General features: G+C 39.3%; 1 long non-coding RNA gene across 1 annotated transcript; it reads right to left on the reverse strand.

The window, feature by feature from the left end:
* Nucleotides 1–7492: 7492 nt before the first annotated feature.
* Nucleotides 7493–8872, reverse strand: LOC131607073 (uncharacterized). The gene is made up of 4 exons (XR_009285191.1): nt 8518–8872; nt 8160–8266; nt 7985–8044; nt 7493–7864 (listed from the first exon to the last, which is right to left on the reverse strand). It is a non-coding gene; the product is annotated as an uncharacterized LOC131607073 (long non-coding RNA).
* Nucleotides 8873–23183: the final 14311 nt, after the last annotated feature.

Raw genomic sequence — 23183 nt, forward strand, 5'->3', positions numbered from 1 at the left:
GGACAAAGCACAACATGTCATGGTACCTGGACTCTGGATGCTCACGACACATGACAGGAAGAAGGTCTATGTTCCAAGACCTGGTGCTTAAGTCAGGAGGAGAAGTCAAGTTTGGAGGAGATCAGAAGGGCAAGATAATTGGCTCTGGAACTATAAAGTCTGGTAACTCTCCTTCCATTTCTAATGTACTTCTTGTAGAAGGATTAACTCATAACCTCTTATCTATCAGTCAATTAAGTGACAATGGTTATGATATAATCTTCAATCAAAAGTCTTGCAAGGCTGTAAATCAGAAGGATGGCTCAATCCTATTTACAGGCAAGAGGAAGAACAACATTTATGAGACAGATCTGCAAGATCTTATGAGTTAGAAGGTGACTTGTCTTATGTCTGTTTCTGAAGAGCAGTGGGTCTGGCACAGGAGATTAGGTCATGCTAGTTTGAGAAAGATCTCTCAGATTAACAAACTGAATCTTGTCAGAGGACTCCCTAATCTGAAATTCAAATCAGATGCTCTTTGTGAAGCATGTCAGAAGGGCAAGTTCTCCAAACCTGCATTCAAGTCTAAGAATGTTGTTTCTACCTCAAGGCCATTAGAACTCTTGCACATTGATCTGTTTGAACCAGTCAAAACAGCATCTGTCAGAGGAAAGAAATATGGATTAGTCATCGTAGATGATTATAGCCGCTGGACATGGGTAAAATTCTTGAAACACAAGGATGAGACTCATTCAGTGTTCTTTGATTTCTGCATTCAGATTCAATCTGAAAAAGAGTGTAAAATCATAAAGGTCAGAAGTGATCATGGTGGTGAATTTGAGAACAGATCCTTTGAAGAGTTCTTCAAAGAAAATGGTATTGCCCATGATTTCTCTTGTCCTAGAACTCCACAGCAAAATGGGGTTGTAGAACGAAAGAATAGGACTCTGCAAGAAATGGCCAGAACCATGATCAATGAAACCAATATGGCTAAGCATTTCTGGGCAGAAGCAATAAACACTGCATGCTATATTCAGAATAGAATCTCTATCAGACCTATTCTAAATAAGACTCCCTATGAATTGTGGAAGAATAGAAAGCCCAACATTTCATATTTCCATCCTTTTGGATGTGTATGCTTTATTCTGAACACTAAAGATCATCTTGGTAAGTTTGATTCCAAAGCTCAAAAGTGTTTCCTTCTTGGATATTCTGAACGCTCAAAAGGCTACAGAGTATACAATACTGAAACATTGGTTGTAGAAGAATCAATCAATATCAGGTTTGATGATAAGCTTGGTTCTGAAAAACCAAAGCAGTTTGATAATTTTGCAGATTGTGATATTGACATATCAGAAGTTGTTGAGCCAAGAAGCAACGCATCAGAAGCAGAGCTTCTCAGAAGCAAAGAATCTGAAGATCAAGTATCAGCTTCTCTGGAGGATCTAAGCATATATGAAGAACCATCTGTCAGAAGATCATCTAGACTCATCTCTGGTCATTCAGAAGATGTCATTCTTGGAAAGAAGGATGATCCAATCAGAACAAGAGCATTCCTTAAGAACAGTGCAGACTGTCAATTAGGTCTTGTATCTTTGATCGAGCCAACTTCTGTTGATCATGCTCTAGAAGATCCAGACTGGATAATTGCTATGCAAGAAGAACTAAATCAGTTTACAAGGAATGATGTTTGGGATCTTGTTCCTAGACCAGATGGATTCAATATAATTGGTACAAAATGGGTCTTCAGAAACAAGCTCAGTGAGAAAGGTGAAGTGGTAAGGAACAAAGCCAGACTGGTGGCTCAGGGTTATAGTCAGCAAGAAGGGATTGATTATACAGAAACCTTTGCACCAGTGGCCAGGTTAGAATCTATTCGTTTATTAATTTCTTTTGCCACTCAACATAACATCACTCTCTATCAAATGGATGTTAAGAGTGCCTTCTTAAATGGTTACATAGATGAAGAAGTTTAAGTCCATCAACCTCCTGGTTTTGAAGACTCTATGTCTCCTAATCATGTTTTTAAACTTAAGAAATCATTGTATGGATTGAAACAGGCTCCCAGAGCTTGGTATGAACGCTTAAGTTCTTTCCTTCTGGATAATGGTTTCACTAGAGGAAAAGTGGACACTACTCTCTTTTGTAAAACCTTTAAAAGGGATATTTTAATTTGTCAAATATATGTGGATGATATTATTTTTGGAACATCTAATGCTACACTTGGAAAGGAGTTTGCTGAGTCTATGCAGGCTGAGTTTGAAATGAGCATGATGGGAGAACTCAAGTACTTCCTTGGAATACAAATAAATCAAACATCAGAAGGAACGTATGTTCACCAAACCAAGTATGTGAAGGAACTTCTGAAGAAGTTTAATCTTCTAGACTGCAAAGAAGCCAAAACTCCTATGCATCCAACATGCATCCTAGGTAAGGATGAGGTAAGTAAGAAGGTAGATCAGAAGTTATACAGAGGTATGATTGGATCTCTTCTATATCTGACTGCTTCTAGACCTGACATTCTGTTCAGTGTTTGTTTGTGTGCTAGATTCCAATCAGATCCTAGAGAATCTCATTTAACTGCTGTTAAGAGAATTCTAAGGTATCTGAAAGGTACTACTAATGTTGGCTTAGTTTACAGAAAATCCAAAGAATACAACTTAGTAGGATTCTGCGATGCTGATTATGCTGGAGACAGAATTGAAAGAAAAAGTACTTCAGGAAGTTGCCAATTTCTTGGAAGTCATTTGATCTCCTGGTACAGCAAGAAGCAAGCAACTATTGCTCTATCAACCACAGAAGCAGAATATATCGCTGCTGCTGGTTGTAGTACACAGATGCTCTGGATGAAGAGTCAGTTAGAAGATTATCAGATATTTGAGAGTAACATTCCTATATTCTGTGATAATACTTCTGCTATATGTTTATCTAAGAATCCTATTCTTCATTCAAAAGCTAAACATATTGAGATAAAACATCATTTCATAAGGGACTATGTTCAGAAGGGTGTTATATCTTTAAACTTTGTTGATACAGACCATCAATGGGCTGATATCTTTACAAAACCCCTGGCTGAAGATAGGTTTAAGTTCATTCTGAAGAACATCAGTATGGATTTATGCCCAGAATGAGAAGATGAGAAGTTCTTATGTATGAGTAACTTCTGAAATGAAAATGGATTATTTTTTTTATATCAGAAGTTCTGATTGAAATCTTTTAGAAATTATGATTCGGTTATTACTAACGTTTCATTGTCTAAGTTGATTCAGAACCTCTTTTAAAGCAAAACAGCTGTAACGTTTTATCTCGGGATGGTAAACCTGTCGTTACTATTCATGGATAAACGCGCGTGCAGTTGAAGGGACGCCGATCATAGGTAACTGTGCTAGTCACCTCATTTGTCTTTATTATCTCTCCTCACGTCACGTAACATTAAATGCTAGTCATCATTCGTTTCATTTTATTTCCTTTTAAATACTCTTCAAAATGTTTTCTTTTGTCGTTTTTTGCATCTGAATTTTTTTAAATATTCTTTTTGATGTTATGACAAAAAGGGGGAGAAGATAAATGATAAATGATTTGATTTAATCTATCAGTTGCTGGGTAAAGAGGCTCCCACACATATACTAACAAGAACTGCAAGTTCTATATGGTTTAAGTGTTTTGCAGGTACAGAGAAGTGAAGTGAATCTTCAGAAGCAAACACTAGAAGCAAAACCATAAGAAGCGCTATTCTGTAAAAGGAATAAGCTCTTGGAAACTGAAGCAAGCTGAGTGCTGTCAAGCTTCAGAGATCAGAAGCACTGATAATAGAATTTGATCTATATTTGTCTATTTGTTCTGACAAAATTCTATTTGCTCTGATACATATAATGTTATGGCTCTGATACATTATTTGCTCTGATACATTATTTCAGCCTATATGGCTCTGATACATATAATGTGTTCAAACATACATTTTATGTTCTAACTCGTTCATGCTGACTTTTGTCGTTTAGTTTTTGTTCTGTAACATTTCAGAATGTAGAGATGCTCTGATGATGCTCTGGTACATTCAACAATGTTCTGATACAAATCTAGCATGAAGTGATGTTGGTAGACATTCAAAGTTCTGAAGCTATCCGAGGGAAGCAGAAATCAGAAGATGTGAATGTTCTAAAAAGATCCAGAAAACTCAAGTTCTGAAGCTGTCCTGAATGGAAGCAGGAATCAGAAGCTGTGAATGTTCTGAAGATCAAAGAAATTCAAGTTCTGAAGCTGTCCTGAATGGAAGCAGAAGTCAGAAGCTGTGAATGTTCTGAAGATCAAAGAAATTCAAGTTCTGAAGCTGTCCACGATGGAAGCAGGAATCAGAAGCTGTGAGTGTTCTAAGGATCAAAAGAAATTCAAGTTCTGAAGCTGTCCAATGGAAGCAGAAGTCAGAAGCTATGAATTCTCTGAAGGCAGAAGCTTATATGATCGTCTCTACCGAAATAATCAGGGAAGTCTTTTATTAAAGTTCTTCGTGTATTTATTTCAGGGGGAGATTATTTATCTCAGGGGGAGATTGTTAATCTCAGGGGGAGACATATTCATATGCTTATGCTATAGCTGTGTAATTTGTCTTTTGCCGTCTACTCTTTCTGATCGCAAATTCATATCATTTATATATGTTTTTGTCATCATCAAAAAGGGGGAGATTGTTAGAACAAGATTTGTTCTGATCAATTATCTTAGTTTTGATGATAACAATAATATGAATTTTGCTTAAGATTATATGGTACTCTAATCCAATGCAATTTCCTTTTCAGGAAATATATAAAGAGTACGCATAATTCAGCGCTCAGAAGCTTTGTCTCAAATGGTTCAGCATGCAACATCAGAACATGGTCTGGCAAGACATCAGAAGATGGTCGAAGCAGAATCAGAACATGGGTCTATGGAAGCATCAGAAGAACATGAGATCAGAAGCACTGAAGCTCAGAAGATGGTATCACGCTCAGAAGCACTTCAAGGTCAGAAGATCAGAAGATGCTATGCACCAAGCTGTTTGACTCTGATGATATTCAAACGTCGTATTCACAAACATCAGATCAGAAGGAAGTACAGGTGGCAGACTACGCTGACTGACAAAAGGAACGTTAAAGCTACTAAAGGCAACGTCAGTAGACACAGCGTGAACAAGGCTCGAGGTAGTTGACAAAAGCGTATAACATTAAATGCAATGCTGTACGGAACACGCAAAGCATTAAATGCACTCAACGGTCATCTTCTCAACGCCTATAAATATGAAGTTCTGATGAGAAGCAAGGCAACCAATTCTTAACAACTCTGAACGAAAATAAACTTGCTGAAACGCTATTCAATCAAAGCTCAGAATCTTCATCAACTCACTACATTGCTGTTGTAATATTTTAGTGAGATTAAGCTTAAACGTTAAGAGAAATATCACAGTTGTGATTATCGCTTTTAAGAAGCATTTGTAATACTCTTAGAATTACATTAAGTTGTAAGGAACTAGAGTGATCGTGTGATCAGTATACTCTAGGAAGTCTTAGCAGTTGGCTGAGCAGTTTGTAACTAGAGTGATCAGGTTGATCAGTAGACTCTAGAAAAGTCTTAGAAGTTGTCTAAGCAGTTGTTCCTGGAGTGATCAAGTTGTGATCAGAATACTCTAGAAGACTTAGTCGTGGACTAAGTGGAAAACCATTGTAATCCGTGCGATTAGTGGATTAAATCCTCAGTTTGAGGTAAATCATCTCTGCGGGGGTGGACTGGAGTAGCTTCGTTAACAGCGAACCAGGATAAAAATAATTGTGCAATTTATTTTTATCGTCCAAGATTTAAAGTCACACTTATTCAATCCCCCCCTTTCTAAGTGTTTTTCTATCCTTCAGACTCGACCCCAGACTGAACCTGATCGACCCCAGAACCAGAACGAGACCGACGCTAGAGATGGACATGCTGCCTCCTCATTCACCCACACCTCTGAGAGGCGAAGAGTTCACAGCCAAGACGAGGATGAGCAGATCAACATCCTCGAGGGCGCTGACCCTACAGCCATCCTCCTACTCAAAAAGCTGCAGAGAACCAACCGTCTCATCCGCCAACAGGGCGACCGCATCCACGAGCTGGAAAGGAAGCGACGATATCGTTCCCCTCCGCGGAGACGCCATCGGTCGCGTTCCTATTCCTCTTCACGCTCGCCTCCAAGGAGATATCGCAAGCACTCCCCGTCCTCGTCTCGTTCCCCGCCTAAGAGGAACCGTCGCCAGAGGTCTTACTCCCGCTTGTCATACCCCAATTTTTGACCTAAGATACCACCTCATATCATTGCATATGCATCATTTGCATCTCTAACAAATTGCATAGTTTGTGTTTGCTACTTGTGACTCAGCAGGGATTTAATCAAGAAATCACTCATCAGTACAAGTAACAATAAATTAGGGTTTTGTTCTCCCTTCATCTCAAAAGAACTATCTTCATCAACAATCAACATTTGGTCCTCAGAGATTCATTTCAACAAGCTCAACAGCTTTGAATCGACTGAATTAGGGTTTTGACTGAAGACAGCACACTCCTGACTTTTGCTCAGAATTTGACCTAGTGGCTTGGGACATGATATCAAGACCTCAAGTGCATCATTTTGACCTAATCCATTGGCTCATAACATCTCCTACACAAGGATTGATCAACAGTGAAATTTCAAGTCATCAGAATTAGGGTTTTGAACTATCAGGGACTGAAATCAGGGATCACATTTGGGAAACCCTAAAAATCCCCAGGAAATCAATCAAAGGTTTCAATCATCTTCAAATAAAGTGTGCCATATCCATTTGTGTGATTCAAGAGTTTTGATTGGAATCTATTTCAAGATTTTGGCCTATGGATTCATCATGGTGAAGAATTGATTCATATGGATTATTTGAAAGTTGGTACAAGTTTGAAATAATTCACGGAAATTTCACCAAAATTGCAAGAAATATCTTTTAGTCCATTTGTTGAAAGATTATTTCAAGTATGGTTTAAAACCATAAATTCAAGAATTAAAAGTTCATTGGTGCAAGAACATTTTTCACATTACTTCAAGGACTTTTCTTTCAAGAATATCCAACATTCATGGTTCATACAAATTTATCCAAGATTCTAAAGGAAATTCAAGTGGAGTGTCTTTACATGAACAAATTCCAATTTTCAAATGAATTACAAAGGAACTTTATCTAAAGTTCAAGAATTACAAAATTCTATTCATTTTCAAGAATACAAGTTCATACAATTTTAAAGTTGGAATGAATTGGAAATTACAAGAAAAAAGAGAAAAACTACAAAGACATTCTTGAAGACTTTCTTCAATCTTCAAATCTCCATTCTTGGAATTCAAGTTTCTTCATTCTTTCTTCAAAGAATACTCATGTCACATGAAAAAAAAAAAGAAACAAAAGGGGTGAGATTAGCAAAAAGTCCAATAAAAGAAATAATTCAAAAAGAAGAGATAATTCAAGACAAAAAGGAATCAAAGATAGATTTTTCTTCCACTTGCATGATTCATATCATAAGAAATATCTTTGCATAATGACATGGAGAATATTCTTATTCTTATTCTTATTTTCTCAATGATTACAATCTTGCCAATCAAGTTAATTTTTATGCCAAACACATCCTAAGCTTTTCCTATAAATAGAGGTGTTCTCTTCATTGCAAATCACACCAAAGCAACCTTAACTACTTGCTTTTTTCACTCCTCCCTTTTCTCTCATAATTTTCAAAGTTTCTTAGTTCCATAGTTGGAAAAGGGGTGAAGAAGTAGTTCATACCTTAGTGGAGAGCAACAACTTGAAGTTGCATCTTCAAGTCTCCCTAATATCCAAAAAAAGGTTTTGTTGCATCATCTTCATCAAAATAGATCCTACAACAACAAATTCAAAAGTTGTTACACTCTTGCATAGCTATAAGATTGAGCAACTCAAAGTGTCCTTCAATAACACCACCCGAATTTCCAGAAAAAAAAAGAGGTTTGAAACCTTACCTCTGACTTTCGGTGGCAGCCCCACATCATCTTCAACGCGGCAGCCGGCAATAAGTTATGCTGTTCAGCACCACAGCAAATTCGCAAAGCAAAAATTCAGAATCACAACTCAGTTGCAATAACAACAAACTTGTAGCAACTTTCAGAAACAGAAGCAGAGTAAACAAGGACTTACCTCAAATTCAAAATCCGGCGAACATCTCCTCGCCGAAGGTAAGTATACTTCATACCTCACACTCAATATTTTTGCTGTTAATTGTTATACCTATGATTTGTCTGAAACTGAAAACAGAGAAAGCTTAAGTTATCATCACTATACTAGAAAATACATGGAAAGATCATACTAAATTTTCTCTGTAAAATAAGTTCCATACACCAGAAAATCAACTCCAAATTAATTCATCATAAGAAAATTGCACAAATCCATTTTTACAGTTTGCTAGCTTTAAGTTTGAGTCTGAATATGAATAATTGTGGTGGTGAGCTTGGGGTTTTAACTGAACAATTAAAAGATGAGTTAAAGAGAAGCATACCTGGATTTCTTCTGATTTTCCTCCCATGGCCGCCGTAAACCGAGAGGGAGGTTTTTTTGTTGTTGTCTTCGTTTCAGTGAGAGGGAGAGTGATTAAGAGAAGCTAAGTTGTTGTCTTCAACCGTGGGCAGAGAAAAACAACCGAGAGAGAATCATTGTTGTCACCGTTTTCACGCGAGGAGACCATTGTTGTTGTGTCATTCGCGAGAGAAATGAAGATGAGAACGAAAATTGATGGTGATTATCATGGAGGAGAGAAACCGAGAGGAAAGTGTGTTGTTGTTGTTCGGTAGAGAGAATCGAGAGCAAAAGCAAGAGCAAGAGTTTTTGTTCCTTTAGCCATTGTCACTGTTATCGTGAGAAAGATGAAGAGAGTTTTTTTTTCAGAAAAAATGGGGAAAAGAGGCGCTGCCTCTGAGTTGTATTTTAGGGTTTTCTCAAAACCCAACTTTTGGGTTAAGAGGCGGATCCGGGCCCTTCCTGACCCGACCCGGTCCGGCCCATGTTTTTTTAAATTATTATTCAGCTTATTAATATATTTGGGCCTGCACACCTCCGTTCAGCTTAAACACCTCTGGCCCATTACTAATTTTTATTTCCTTAACTTTTTCTTTAAAAGATTTTCATGAAAAATATTTAGTATTTTAATTTTAAATATAGGATTTAGTTTTGTTTTCTAATCCTTATTAAAAAATGACAAAAAATATGTTTTAAGATTAAAAGTTTTCTTTTAATATTTTCATATGTTTATAAGTGTGTTTTTTAATTCTTATTAAAAATGCCAAAAAAAAATATATTAGATGCCTATGTTTCTAATTATTTTCTTCCTTCATGAAAAATCATAAAAAAAATATCTTCTTTTAGAATTAATATTTGAATTTGATATTTTCATATTATCTTGTGTAGTTAATCATTTAAATTTTTATTTGATTATATCACTTGAACTTTCTAACTTCATCCGAGACTTCGAGATTATTTCTCTGTTGTTCTCTGTTGTTCTCTGTTTGTTTGGTCTTCCATTTGCTGTAGAACTCCATAAACAATTACTGGATGATCATGGAATTGCTGAAAGCTGTGAGCTTATTCGACGTTTCTTTTCTGCTGGTGTGGATTCTTAATATCTGTTGAGATCCTAATTTATTCCAAGCACATCACTTGAAGATCACGGTAACACCTCAAACTCAGAAATCCAATTTTCTCATTCTTCGAGGTAAGCCTAAAACTCAATCAACTGTTTTCACAACAGTAATCAATTCACTTTCAAATCATGCAACTCATTGTTTTTCAAAACAGTGGGGCCTCTCGAATATTAGAGAGTGTAAGTCCCATTTCTTTTCTTTTTGTACAGTTTTTTTAAACAATAAAACTTCTTCAAAACAAAATCTTTTCAAACAATTTTCAAATCATTTTCAAAACAACCAAACTTCAAAACAGAACTTTTCAAATATACCATGGGCCTCCATGTAGGTATAAGTCCCAAGCCTTTTGTACATACCCATTCCAGTACATGAAATTAGGTATTTCATTGTACGCCTTCTTGTACATACACTTTTTATACATACACATTTTTGTACATACCTCGATCAGTTTGACTTTTTAACTTTGAATAACAAACCAAAAATGAAGGTTTCTTTAAATCTTCCCATAAATATCATGGGCCTCCATGTAGGTATAAGTCCCGAGCCCTTGTAAATACCTGTTTACATAGCTTTGAATAAACTCAAGTGGACTTCTCCCCGAGTGTGAGTCCCGAGCCCTGTGTATACAAATGGATCATGCTTACAGGTATATTTCCTTCATAAACTCCATTATATACACACACTTTGTCATATATGTATAACTGTTCATACTTGTTCATGTACTTGTTCATGTTTGTTCGTACTTGTTCATACTTGTGATTGTGTTATATGCTTATTCAACTTAGTACAACACTAGGTTCCCCATAGCCTCCTATTGGGCTTCGTGCAAAGAATCTCCACTGGTTTAGGTTAGGACATAGAGTATGGTTTCCCGGTGAAATCGCTCTAAGAGCTCAAACCAACTATACCATGCCTCCCCTTGGGCTTTGTACAAACGAGTGTCCCTCCCATAGCCTCCTCTTGGGCTTACAATGCAAGGACCCTGGATTGTCCCTCCCATAGCCTCCTCTTGGGCTTACAATGCAAGGACCCTCGGATAGCCTCCTCTTGGGCTTCGTACAAGGACCCACGGGCTTCTTATAAGCATCCCCCAATATCCAAATCAAATACCCTAGGAGATTAGACATTTTTCATCTCTATGCTAGGAGTATCTCTTCTATATCATCACAAACAATCAATCAATCAAAATCAAACTTCTTTTTGCCACAAGGCTGGCTAATCAATCAAACTGTTTTACCACCGTACTGGATGATTAATCAAAGTTTTTGTCACAAGGCTGACTTCATTGAAACTTTTGCCACGAGGCTGGCTGATTAATCAAAACTTTTTGTCACAAGGCTGACTTCATTGAAAGTTTTTGCCACAAGGCTGGTTAAACAAACAAAAAAAATCAAACAGATGTATGTGATGATATAGATTAGATACATCTAGCATTTAGACGACATTTGTCTATTTTCCTTTGCTTCCACTAGCATAAGTGGGAACTACGATTGCTCTGACTTTCTCAACATCCCTTTGAGAATACGTAGGCACAAGGTCGATCCTTGGCGAGCAAAACAAAACACAAAAAACCATTCAAACCTTAGCACCCGTAGACCCCGAGCTACAGATGCTCTGATTCCCTCTAAGGGATATGTATGCAGAGGATCGCGATGATCTTTGCGAGCATAATCAAACAAACACCTTAGGTCCCACCTACTTCACAACAGAACCTCTCAACAACATGGAATGAAAAACAAAGCAAAGAAACCTATAGAGTACTATAGATACGTTGGGTGCTAATACCTTCCCTTCGTATAACCAACCCTCTTACCCAAGATCTCTCCCCCCACTTTTAGGTTATTGCAGCTTTTTTCCTTTTCCTCCTTTGGAAATAATAAAAAGTTTGGTCGATACAAAAGAAAAATCATTTTTTATGAGCACTCGAGCCCAAAGAAGGCATCAGGTGTCTCATCCCACAAAAAAGAGGAACAAAACGATTTTTCGCCCGCGACCGAAAAATGGCGACTTCACTGGGGACCATCTTTTTATTGTTTCCAAAGGAAGGGTTATTTCTATTTATTTTATTTTTCATTTCATTTTTTGTTATATGTGTGGTTCTGGTTCTGTTACTTGCGTAGTTCTGTTACAAGTGATACATTATGGACAAATCCTAACCCAGATTAAGTACACATAAGAAATTAGGTGGAGGGTATAGTCATGTGCAGGCGCACGTGAGAATCCTTCCGCTCAGTGGAGGTTCCTTGTTGGTAATATATGTTTAGCATGTTTCGTAGCGAAGACATTATTACTTTCATTGAACTGTAGAAGCTGAGAGACCGTAGAACCCCAACCCATCCTGGCCTTATTAGGTTGTGGTGCAGAAACTATTCAGGTGAAGACTTGGATTAGTTGTCATGCGGAGAGCCACACTCAGACGAGTTTTTCTTGAGAATATTACTGGCTCATGAGTTTAATTGTGGAAGGCCGGTAATATCCGAAAGAAAAATGTAGACTCTGACGTATCAGTAGAACATGTCATGCAGGTGATTAACTAGATCTATCCCATTTTTGGTTCTCTGACCTCATGCTCGTGACTTTGGACCTTTGAACCTATGCGTTACCATGTTTGTGTTACCATGTATGCGTTACCATGTTCGCGTTACCCTGTTTGCGTTACCATGTTTGTTTCACCATGTTTGAATATGTGGCATCCATGCATCCATGCATTCATACATTCATTAAAAAAACCCATCTTTTTCCATAAAAACATGATTTTTCCAAAAAATTTAGAGAATTTTCTTTGCAAACATTATAGGATTAAGTTATGGAAAAAAGGTATACCAAAAAGTACGGTTTCAAAGCGCCTGATGTAGAAAGACTGATAGAGTTAGCATCTTTTGTACAAGATCCTTCTAATTTTAGGAAAAGTCATGGAAAGCTTTTGCCTATCCTGAACACTCATGTTGATGAAGGACTTCTCAAAACTCTGGTTCAGTTCTATGATCCCGTCTACCGGTGTTTTACCTTTCCAGACTACCAGTTGGTACCGACCTTGGAAGAATATGCCAATCTTTTGGGTATTCCTGTGTCTGACAAAATACCCTTCAATGGTTTGGAAGCCATTCCTAAATCACACGTCATTGCAGCAAGTACCCATTTGAAAAAGTCTGAAGTAGAGAGTAATTGGACTACCAAAGGAAACCTCCCGGGTTTAACCTCACACTTCCTGATAAAGAAAGCCTTTGATTTCATTGAAACTGGTAGCATGATAGCTTTTGAAGCTATACTAGCCTTGCTCATCTATGGGTTGGTTCTGTTTCCCAATGTCGACAACTTTGTTGATATCAATGCCATAAAGATCTTTCTGATTGGAAATCCTGTTCCGACTTTACTTGGTGACATGTATTTCTCTGTCCATCATAGGAATCGCCAAGGCGGTGGAATCATTGTATGTTGTGCACCTTTGTTGTTCAAATGGATTGTTTCACACTTACCTGAGTCTCCTATTTTCACGGAAAACCGAGAAGGTTTGCGTTGGCCTCGAAGACTTATGTCTCTTACTAATAATGATATTCGTTGGTATACCTTGGCTCGCTGTGGTACAGAAACCATTGAAAGTTGTGGAGAGTTCGCCAACGTACCCCTCATTGGTACACAAGGAGGAATTAACTACAACCCGGTCCTAGCCCGACGACAACTCGGGTATGCAAATTCAGTTAAACCTGTTGGTCCCTCAGTGGAAGGTTACTTCTACCGAGAAGGAGATAATCCTAAAAAATTGAAAGCAAGAATGATGAGAGCTTGGTACGACGTCCGATGGAAAGAAAAAGGTGAGGAAAGAAATTGCATTGCCATGGACGCCTACACCTGCTGGGTAAAGAAAAGAGCCAAGGAGTTCCAGATGCCTTATGCTTATGAAAAACCCATGTTTCCTGCAGTGTCTCAACGAACCAACATTCCAGCTATGGAGGAATACCAACGCACTTTGGCTAAGATGAGGACAGAAAAAGATGCTTGGGAAGAAAAGTTCCGTAGCACTGAGGTGGAAAATAGAAAGTTGAAGAAAAGAGTGAAAGATCATGAAGAAACACTCTACTGTCAAGACGGATGGCTCATGAGCAAAGATGAGAAGATTCGCCAGAAAGACGCTACAATCAAGAGGTACATTAGAGAAAGCAAGAAAAATCTGGAAGGCTCGACAAGCAACGCTCCGACTCCTGATGATTGGAAGAATGTTGTTAACAAGCTGAGAGCTGAAAAGGCCGAATTGAAAGCTCACTATGGGAAAGAAATCATGAAGCTCAAGCTGCACAATGCATTTGGTTCTTCGTCTGATGAAGATGCTTAGGATTTGTTTAGTTTTTTTTATTTATCATTTGCTTTTGTAAGGAGCTACGCTCCAATGTTGTAACATTTCCCATTATTGCAATAAAAGATGAATGAATAAAAGATTTGTTTGTGTTCAAATGTTTGCAAGAAAATAATCTTTAAAATATTTGGAAAAATCATAAATTTCTTTTTACATACATCATTCTGCATATCGAGTCTGTTGTATAGAGTCTCATCTTTTGGATCTTTCTCCAATAGATCGTCAAGCTGTCGCGTCTCAAAGTTTCTCGACCGCGCTCGCAATCAGATCACAGATACAATACTCGTTCAAGCAGAAGAAGAGTAATGGAACACTCTGAACAAGAGAATATTGAGCTTCGTGGTACAGTGACCACCCTTCAGGAAAAGTTGGAAAGTCTCACTACTCTGGTTGACTCCTTAATGGCCGCACAGAATCAGCCGCCGCCACCCAACAGTCAAGCAACAGTAACATCTGAAGTCACTACTCCAGTTTCTACAGTTGCATTCGGTATTCCATCTTTCTCCATGCCAGAAGGTTGGGGCACGCCTTTCAGCTTTGGTACAGGTTTCCGCCATAATGTTTCTGGGGTTCAAACATCCACAACTGAAGCGCCTGCTGCACAAAGTTCACAGTTCACTCCAAATCAGGGGGTAACTTTTTCTCAAGTCACTATGGCACTTTCTCAACCCACTATGACGGTTCCGACTCCTATGGTTCACACTGTTCCTTACGGAGACAATGAGATTTATCATGATCAGGGTGATAGCACAAATCAGCGAAGTCTTGTGGGAGATCTCCAAGAACAGTTCAACAAGATTCAGCTGGAAGTTAAGGCTATCCGTGGGAAAGATTTGTTTGGAAAGAATGCCCAGGAACTATGTTTGGTTCCCAGTGTACAGATACCTGCTAAGTTCAAGGTCCCTGACTTTGAGAAGTACAAAGGTAGTTCTTGTCCACAAAGTCATCTCGTGATGTATGCCAGAAAGATGTCTACTTATGCAGATAATCATCAGTTGCTTATCCATTACTTTCAAGACAGTTTAACTGGTGCCGCACTGAAGTGGTACACAAGCTTGGATAGCACCAATATTCGAACATTCAATGACCTAGGTGAGGCCTTTGTCCGACAATACAAGTATAACTCGGATATGGCTCCAGACAGAGATCAGCTTCGGTCCATGGCTCAGAAAGATCATGAAGCTTTCAAAGAGTACGCCCAACGATGGAGAGAAACTGCTGCTCAGATTAATCCACCGTTAAAAGAGAAAGAGATGACAAAGATCTTTTTGAATACTCTCAGTCCGTTTTATTATGAACGCATGATTGCTAGTGCTCCAAGTGATTTCACCGAAATGGTAAACATGGGTATGCGTTTAGAAGAAGGAGTCCGAACTGGACGTCTAACTAAAGAAGGTGGATCTTCAAGCGGAACCAAAAAGTTCGGAAGTGGTTTCCAAAAGAAGAAGGAACAAAGTGTTGACATGGTATCCCAAGGGAGGCCAAGAGGAAACGTCAATCGTCAACGACAGGTTGCTACTATCACACCAGTCGTTAATACCGCACCGAATCTGGGATTTACTCCGCAGTTTCAACAACAACAGCCTCGACCACAGGCTCAGCAGTTAAACAATAATTAGAATCGAATACAAAGAGCTCCACAGTTTGATCCGATTCCAATGACCTACACAGAATTGTACCCTGCTTTGATTGAAAGAGGTCTTGTTCAAACTAAAGCGCCACCACCCGTACCTGAGAAACTCCCATGGTGGTACAAAGCTGAGGTCTCATGCCCTTATCATCAAGGAGCACCTGGCCATGATCTTGAGCATTGCATAGCCTTGAAATACGAAGTTCAGAGGTTGGTTAGATCTAATCTTCTCTCTTTCAGAAATTTGAATCCTAATGTGCAAGCAAATCCGTTGCCCAATCATGGAGGGCATGTTGTAAACATGGTGTATGGATGTCCTGGCCAATACCGAGTCTATAATATCAATTTCTCAAGAGCCGATTTGGTACAAATGCACGCCACTCTCTGTCGAGGGCCGAGTTTTCGCCAGCATCACTATGGTTCCTGTAGAATATGTTGTGTGGATCCTCACGGGTGTTCGATTGTGAGAAGAGATCTCCAAGTTTTGCTAGATAATGGTACTATTGAGATCTACAGAAATAGGGATGAAAATGAAGTTAACATGATAGGATGTTATCCGCATGAGCTTTTAGTCTCAGATATCAACTCGGAAATGCCTACAGTTAACGTCATCGTTCCTCATTTCAACATGCCTGAGCGCATGGAAGTTACTTACAACAAGCCAAAGGTTCCTGTTGCTCCTTTGATCATTTGTTTACCTGGACCTGTTCCCTATGGCTCTGACAAGGCAGTTCCATACAATTACAATGCTACAATGATAAAGGATGGACAAGAAGTTCCTTTACCTACTCTCTCATCCGTTGTAAATATTGCTGATGTAAGTCGTGTAACAAGAAGTGGACGTGTGTATACTCCACTACCTCCAAAGCAGCCTGTTACTCCTGCAATTGGGCAAAATCTTGTTGGTACGCCAGTGGGGAATCCTGTGGAAACTCCTGTCGGTAATACAAACACTGATGTTGGTCAGTCCAGTGGAACCAATGTCAATCCTGACTTTGATGAAATTTTGAAGCTTATCAAAAGAAGTGAATATAAGATTGTGGATCAGCTTATGCAGACTCCTTCAAAAATCTCAATACTTTCATTGCTTTTAAACTCAGAAGCCCACAGGGAAGCCCTGATGAGAGTCTTGGATCAGGCTTTTGTAGATCATGATGTGACTGTTGACCATTTTGATGGGATAATAGCCAACATAACAGCTTGTAATAATTTAAGCTTCTGTGATGAAGAACTCCCCGAGGAGGGTATAAATCACAATCTTGCTTTGCACATTTCTATGAACTGTCAGTCAGACTCTTTGTCCAATGTGTTGGTAGACACCGGATCTTCCTTGAATGTGATGCCAAAGACGACTCTTGCTCGCTTGTCTTACCAAGGAATGCCTATGAAATTCAGTGGTGTAGTAGTCAAAGCATTTGATGGATCGCGAAAATCTGTTATCGGCGAAGTCAACCTTCCCATGACAATTGGTCCACATACATTTCAAATCACTTTCCAAGTCATGGACATTCAAGCTGCTTATAGCTGTCTGTTAGGACGACCATGGATCCATGAAGCAGGGGCAGTAACTTCTACGCTCCACCAAAAGTTAAAATTTGTAACAAATGGAAAATTGGTAACAATAAGTGGAGAGCAAGCCTTGATGGTGAGCCATTTATCCAATTTCTCTTTCATAAGTGCTGATGATGTGGAAGGAACGCAGTTCCAAGGTCTCTCTGTAGAAGACGAATCTTCCAAGAAGAAAGCATCAATCTCTTCTTACAAAGAGGCGGTAAAAGTAGTGAAAGATGGAACTACCACTGGCTGGGGGCAAGTTGTTATCCCTACCAAGAATGAAACTAGAGCAGGTCTCGGATGTTCACCAACATTCTCAAACTGCACCAAGAAGGATGAAACCCTTCGTCCGATCAAAGAAACGTTCCATAGTGGAGGATTCCTTAACCCAATTCCTCAAGAGGTTAATGTCCTTATCGAAGAATGCATCGAAGAAGGTCTACCTGATCCTGAAGAAGAATGGAAATGTTATCTCAATGACTCAGGATACATATCTCAGGAAGAACCATATCCTCCGTCACAGAAATCCAAAGGCAAAGAAATTGAGCCTGTTCCTGCAGAGATCTGGGACACCTTGGGACAACCAAGTGGAAAATTTGATTATATGGTGAAATACACTGCACCTGAAAGTTACAAGATTGCGATTGAAGATATCCAACCAACTGGATGGGGAGATTCCTTTGAATATGATAGTCAACCAGAAGAGGTTTATCAGCCCTGTCAATTTTCTCAGCAGCCTGAAATTACTGAAGATTTCGGATTTAATGCATCTGCCAAGGTTTATAATCCTGAAGGTGGTTATTATCACATAAATGCCATTTTTGAAGATGAAGGGGAAGATGATCCCGCAGCTGACTCAGAAAGTGTCGCTGACAATGAGTCTCTTCATCCTGAAGACTGGGAAATACATCCTGAAAATTCTGAAGATTGTGACTCATCTTATGCTCTTCAAGAAGTAGAAGAAGACCGTTTCAACTCTACAAAGAACAAGGTTGACAAACCAGGACCTTCAAATCCTGCTCGACCTGCAGTCAATGTCAAAACTGAAGATAATTCTGAGGAGAATTTTCCTGAATACATAATGCACAGAGGAGTTCGTTGCTACTGGAAGGCTGTCGACGTTCCGAATGTTGTTCGCCGCTCAAAGTAATCACCTCGCTGTTATTTTGACCTCCTGCCTTGCCCAAATCAGAGAGATGTTTTATAGGGCTTCGCTTTTAAATGTTCCGCCCAAATAACTTTGTGTATAGGGCTTTGTTTTAAAAGTTTCCCTCTTTGTCCTGCCCAAGGCAAATGAGTTTGTGTTTAGGGCTTTGTTTCAAAAAAATGAATCATAAATAAAGTGTCATTTCGAATTCCCTACATTATATGTTTTATTTTTGCTTTTTTTCTGGAAATGGTAATCCTAAAAAACCAAAATAAAAACAAAAAAAAAAAAAAAAAAAACTTTTTCAAAAAAAAATCTGCATACACTCTTGCATTCATAAATTTTCTGAAATAGATATAAATCACATGTGCAGATTAACTATTGATAAACCCATTGAATGCAATAACCCTATGCCCTCTCCCAACTTTGAGTTTCCTGTGTTCGAAGCCGAAGAAGAGGAAGAAGAGGAGATCCCGGACGAGATCTCTCGATTACTTAAGCACGAGGAAAGAGCCATTCTGCCTCACAAAGAGCCTTTAGAAAAGATCAACTTGGGTTCTGAAGAAGACAAAAAAGAAGTGACCATTGGATCACTGCTTGATGCTGATATCAAGAGTAAGTTGACAGACCTTCTCAAAGAATATGTTGACGTGTTTGCCTGGTCCTACCAAGACATGCCTGGGTTGGATACCAATATTGTTCAGCATTACTTGCCATTGAAGCCAGAATGTCCGCCGGTTAAGCAGAAATTGCGAAGGACTCACCCTGATATGGCTAACAAGATCAAAGTGGAAGTTCAAAAACAGGTCGACGCAGGTTTTCTTGTCACCTCTGAGTATCCTCAATGGTTGGCTAACATAGTGCCAGTTCCGAAGAAAGATGGCAAAGTCAGAATGTGTGTTGATTACCGTGACTTGAACAAGGCCAGTCCAAAAGATGACTTTCCATTACCACATATCAACATGTTGGTTGATAACACCGCTAAGTTCAACGTCTTTTCCTTCATGGACGGGTTCTCCGGTTATAATCAGATCAAGATGGCTCCCGAAGATATGGAGAAGACATCTTTCATCACCCCATGGGGTACCTTTTGCTACAAAGTGATGCCGTTTGGATTGAAGAATGCCGGCGCAACTTACCAAAGGGCAATGACTACTCTCTTCCATGACATGATGCATAAAGAAATTGAAGTTTATGTGGACGACATGATAGCCAAGTCCAGCACAGAAGAAGAACATATTGAATACCTTTTGAAGTTGTTTCAACGACTAAGGAAATATCAGCTTCGCTTGAATCCTAACAAATGTACTTTTGGGGTTAGATCTGGAAAACTCTTAGGTTTCATTGTCAGCCAAAGAGGTATTGAAGTAGATCCCGACAAAGTCAGAGCTATTCAAGAGATGCCTGCACGCCTGCACCAAAGACTGAAAAGCAAGTAAGAGGATTTCTCGGACGATTGAACTATATCTCCAGATTTATCTCTCAAATGACTGCTACTTGTGGGCCAATTTTCAAGCTTCTCCGCAAAGATCAAGGGGTTGTATGGACTGAAGATTGCCAGAAAGCGTTCGACAGTATCAAAGAGTACCTGTTAGAACCACCAATATTGATTCCTCCAGTTGAAGGAAGACCATTAATCATGTACCTTACCGTGTTGGAAGAATCCATGGGTTGTATGCTTGGACAGCAAGATGAAACCGGTAAGAAGGAGCATGCCATCTATTACTTGAGTAAGAAATTCACAGACTGTGAGTCTCGTTACTCCATGCTCGAAAAAACGTGTTGTGCTTTGGCTTGGGCTTCAAAACGTCTCCGCCAATACATGATCAACAATACTACTCGGTTAATCTCCAAAATGGATCCGATCAAGTATGTCTTTGAAAAGCCTGCCTTAACAGGAAGGATTGCCCGATGGCAAATGCTGTTATCCGAATATGACATTGAATACCGTGCTCAAAAAGCGGTCAAAGGAAGCATTCTCGCCGATCATTTGGCGCATCAACCAATTAATGAATATCAATCTCTCAAGTTTGACTTTCCTGATGAAGATGTCTTATACTTGAAGATGAAAGATTGTGACGAACCGTTACCTGAAGAAGGTCCTGAGCCTGGATCAAGATGGGGCCTAATTTTTGATGGAGCAGTAAACGCTTTTGGCAATGGAATTGGGGCAATCATCATCACTCCCAAGGGTACTCATATCCCGTTCTCCGCCAGATTGCTATTTGATTGCACCAACAACATCGCAGAATATGAAGCTTGTATCATGGGTCTCGAAGAAGCCATTGACTTAAGGATCAAGATCCTCGACATATATGGAGATTCAGCCCTCGTGATCAACCAAATCAAAGACAAATGGGAAACTTACCACCCTGGCTTGATTCCTTACAGAGATTATGCAAGACGTCTGTTGACTTTCTTCAACAAGGTTGAATTGCATCATATACCTCGAGATCAGAATCGAATGGCAGACGCCTTGGCTACTCTATCTTCCATGTTCAAAGTCAGTCACTGGAATGATGTGCCTAAAGTCAGAATCACGCGCCTTGAAAGGCCCGCCTATGTATTTGCAACTGAAGCAGTCATCGATGATAAACCGTGGTTCCACGACATCAAGCGCTTCCTTCAAACTCAAGAGTACCCGCTTGGGGCATCAAACAAAGATAAGAAAACTCTAAGGAGACTTTCTGGCAGTTTCTTCCTGAACGGAGATGTGCTATACAAAAGAAACTTCGACATGGTTTTGCTCAGATGCGTAGACAGACACGAAGCAGACATGTTAATGCATGAAGTGCATGAAGGGTCCTTTGGAACTCATTCAAACGGGCATGCAATGTCCAAGAAAATGTTAAGAGCAGGATACTATTGGTTGACAATGGAATCTGATTGTTATAAACACGTGAAGAGATGTCACAAGTGCCAGATCTACGCAGATAAGATCCATGTGCCACCGACTCTACTCAACGTTCTCTCATCTCCATGGCCTTTCTCCATGTGGGGTATCGACATGATTGGAATGATCGAACCGAAAGCTTCAAACGGTCATCGTTTCATCTTGGTGGCTATTGATTACTTCACCAAATGGGTCGAAGCAGCATCTTACGCCAATGTTACAAGACAAGTGGTTGTGAGGTTTATCAAGAATAACATCATTTGCCGATATGGTATTCCCAGCAAGATCATTACTGACAATGGTTCAAACTTGAACAATAAGATGATGAAAGAATTATGTGAGGAATTCAAGATTGAGCATCATAACTCTTCTCCTTACAGGCCAAAAATGAACGGCGCCGTCGAAGCTGCCAACAAGAACATTAAGAAGATCATCCAGAAAATGGTCGTCACTTACAAAGACTGGCATGAAATGCTGCCATTTGCTTTACATGGATACCGTACCTCAGTGCGTACTTCAACAGGGGCAACTCCCTTTTCTCTAGTATACGGCATGGAAGCTGTGCTCCCCGTAGAAGTTGAAATCCCATCAATGAGAGTCCTCATGGAAACTAAGTTATCAGAGGCTGAATGGTGTCAAAACAGATACGATCAGTTGAACTTAATCGAAGAAAAACGTATGACTGCTCTATGCCATGGACAATTATACCAAGCAAGGATGAAACAAGCCTTCAACAAAAAGGTTCGACCTCGTGAATTTCAAGAAGGCGACCTCGTGCTTAAAAAGATCTTGTCTTTTCAACCAGATTCTAGGGGCAAATGGTCTCCTAATTACGAAGGCCCGTATGTTGTCAAAAGAACATTTTCTGGCGGCGCCATGACTCTTGCAACCATGGATGGTGATGAACTCCCGCATCCAGTGAATGCTGATGCAGTCAAGAAATACTTTGTCTAAAAGTTACAAAAGAACAGCTCGGTAAGTCGAAAACCCGCAAAGGGCGACTTAGGCAAAAATGAGCGTCTCGGTGGACTGAAAACCCGAAAGGGCGGTCCAGGCAAAAATTAGAGACAATAAACAGAAAAAAATTCATCCTGGTAGATTGAAAACCTGAAAGGGCAATCTAGGCAAAAATTAGGGATTTATGACAAAGTAACTGCATCAGTCCGTACTTCGTCACCTGAAGAGTCTTTCTCATCAAAGGATCTTCAATCAAATCATCGCCAAATCTGAAGCGACAAGCATAGTTGTAACTCAAAGTTGTTAGAGGGAATAGTGGTTATTGCTTTCAATGTAGCCTTTTCCACATAATTACCATTTCCAACTTTTGTAAATACTCTATGGAATCACGCCTTTAGCTGATTACCATCCTATTAAATAAATTTGAGCCTTGTGCCCATTTGTTTGCAATCTTTAATTCCTTTCAGCTTGCAAAATGACGCTTTAATTGTGTTATTCACTTTTGAAACAAAAAAAAGAAAAAAGAAGTTTTAAATGAATTTACTTCACTTTTCTTTTTCAAAATAAAAGCGAAATTTTCCTTTGAGTTGTGAACAACAGAAGGAACATCAACAGCTATCTCCATAGGATGAATCAAAGATTATGATAGGAAAAGTTCTTCTATCCCCAGTGAAGAAGCTCTTCTATCCCCAGTAACGAAGATTTTCCATCTCCAGTGAAAAGGTTCTTCCGTCTCAATGAGAAAAGATGCTTATCTTCCCCAGAGAAGTTTAAAACATGTAACACCATTCATCACCTGCGTTGTCTACACCGTGTTGAAGAACATTTGCCAAGTATCTGGTTGTATTGCGACGTCGGTCCTTCTCCAGTATATACTTCATTGTCTGTCAGTTTTGTCAGTATGCATGCTACATTCATGACATTCATCATTCATACATATTTGCATCATTTATGCATTCTTGCATTTTTCAATATTTGCTTCATATTCACTTGCTC

This window comes from Vicia villosa, linkage group LG5, assembly GCF_029867415.1.
Source record: "Vicia villosa cultivar HV-30 ecotype Madison, WI linkage group LG5, Vvil1.0, whole genome shotgun sequence".
NCBI lineage: Eukaryota > Viridiplantae > Streptophyta > Magnoliopsida > Fabales > Fabaceae > Vicia > Vicia villosa.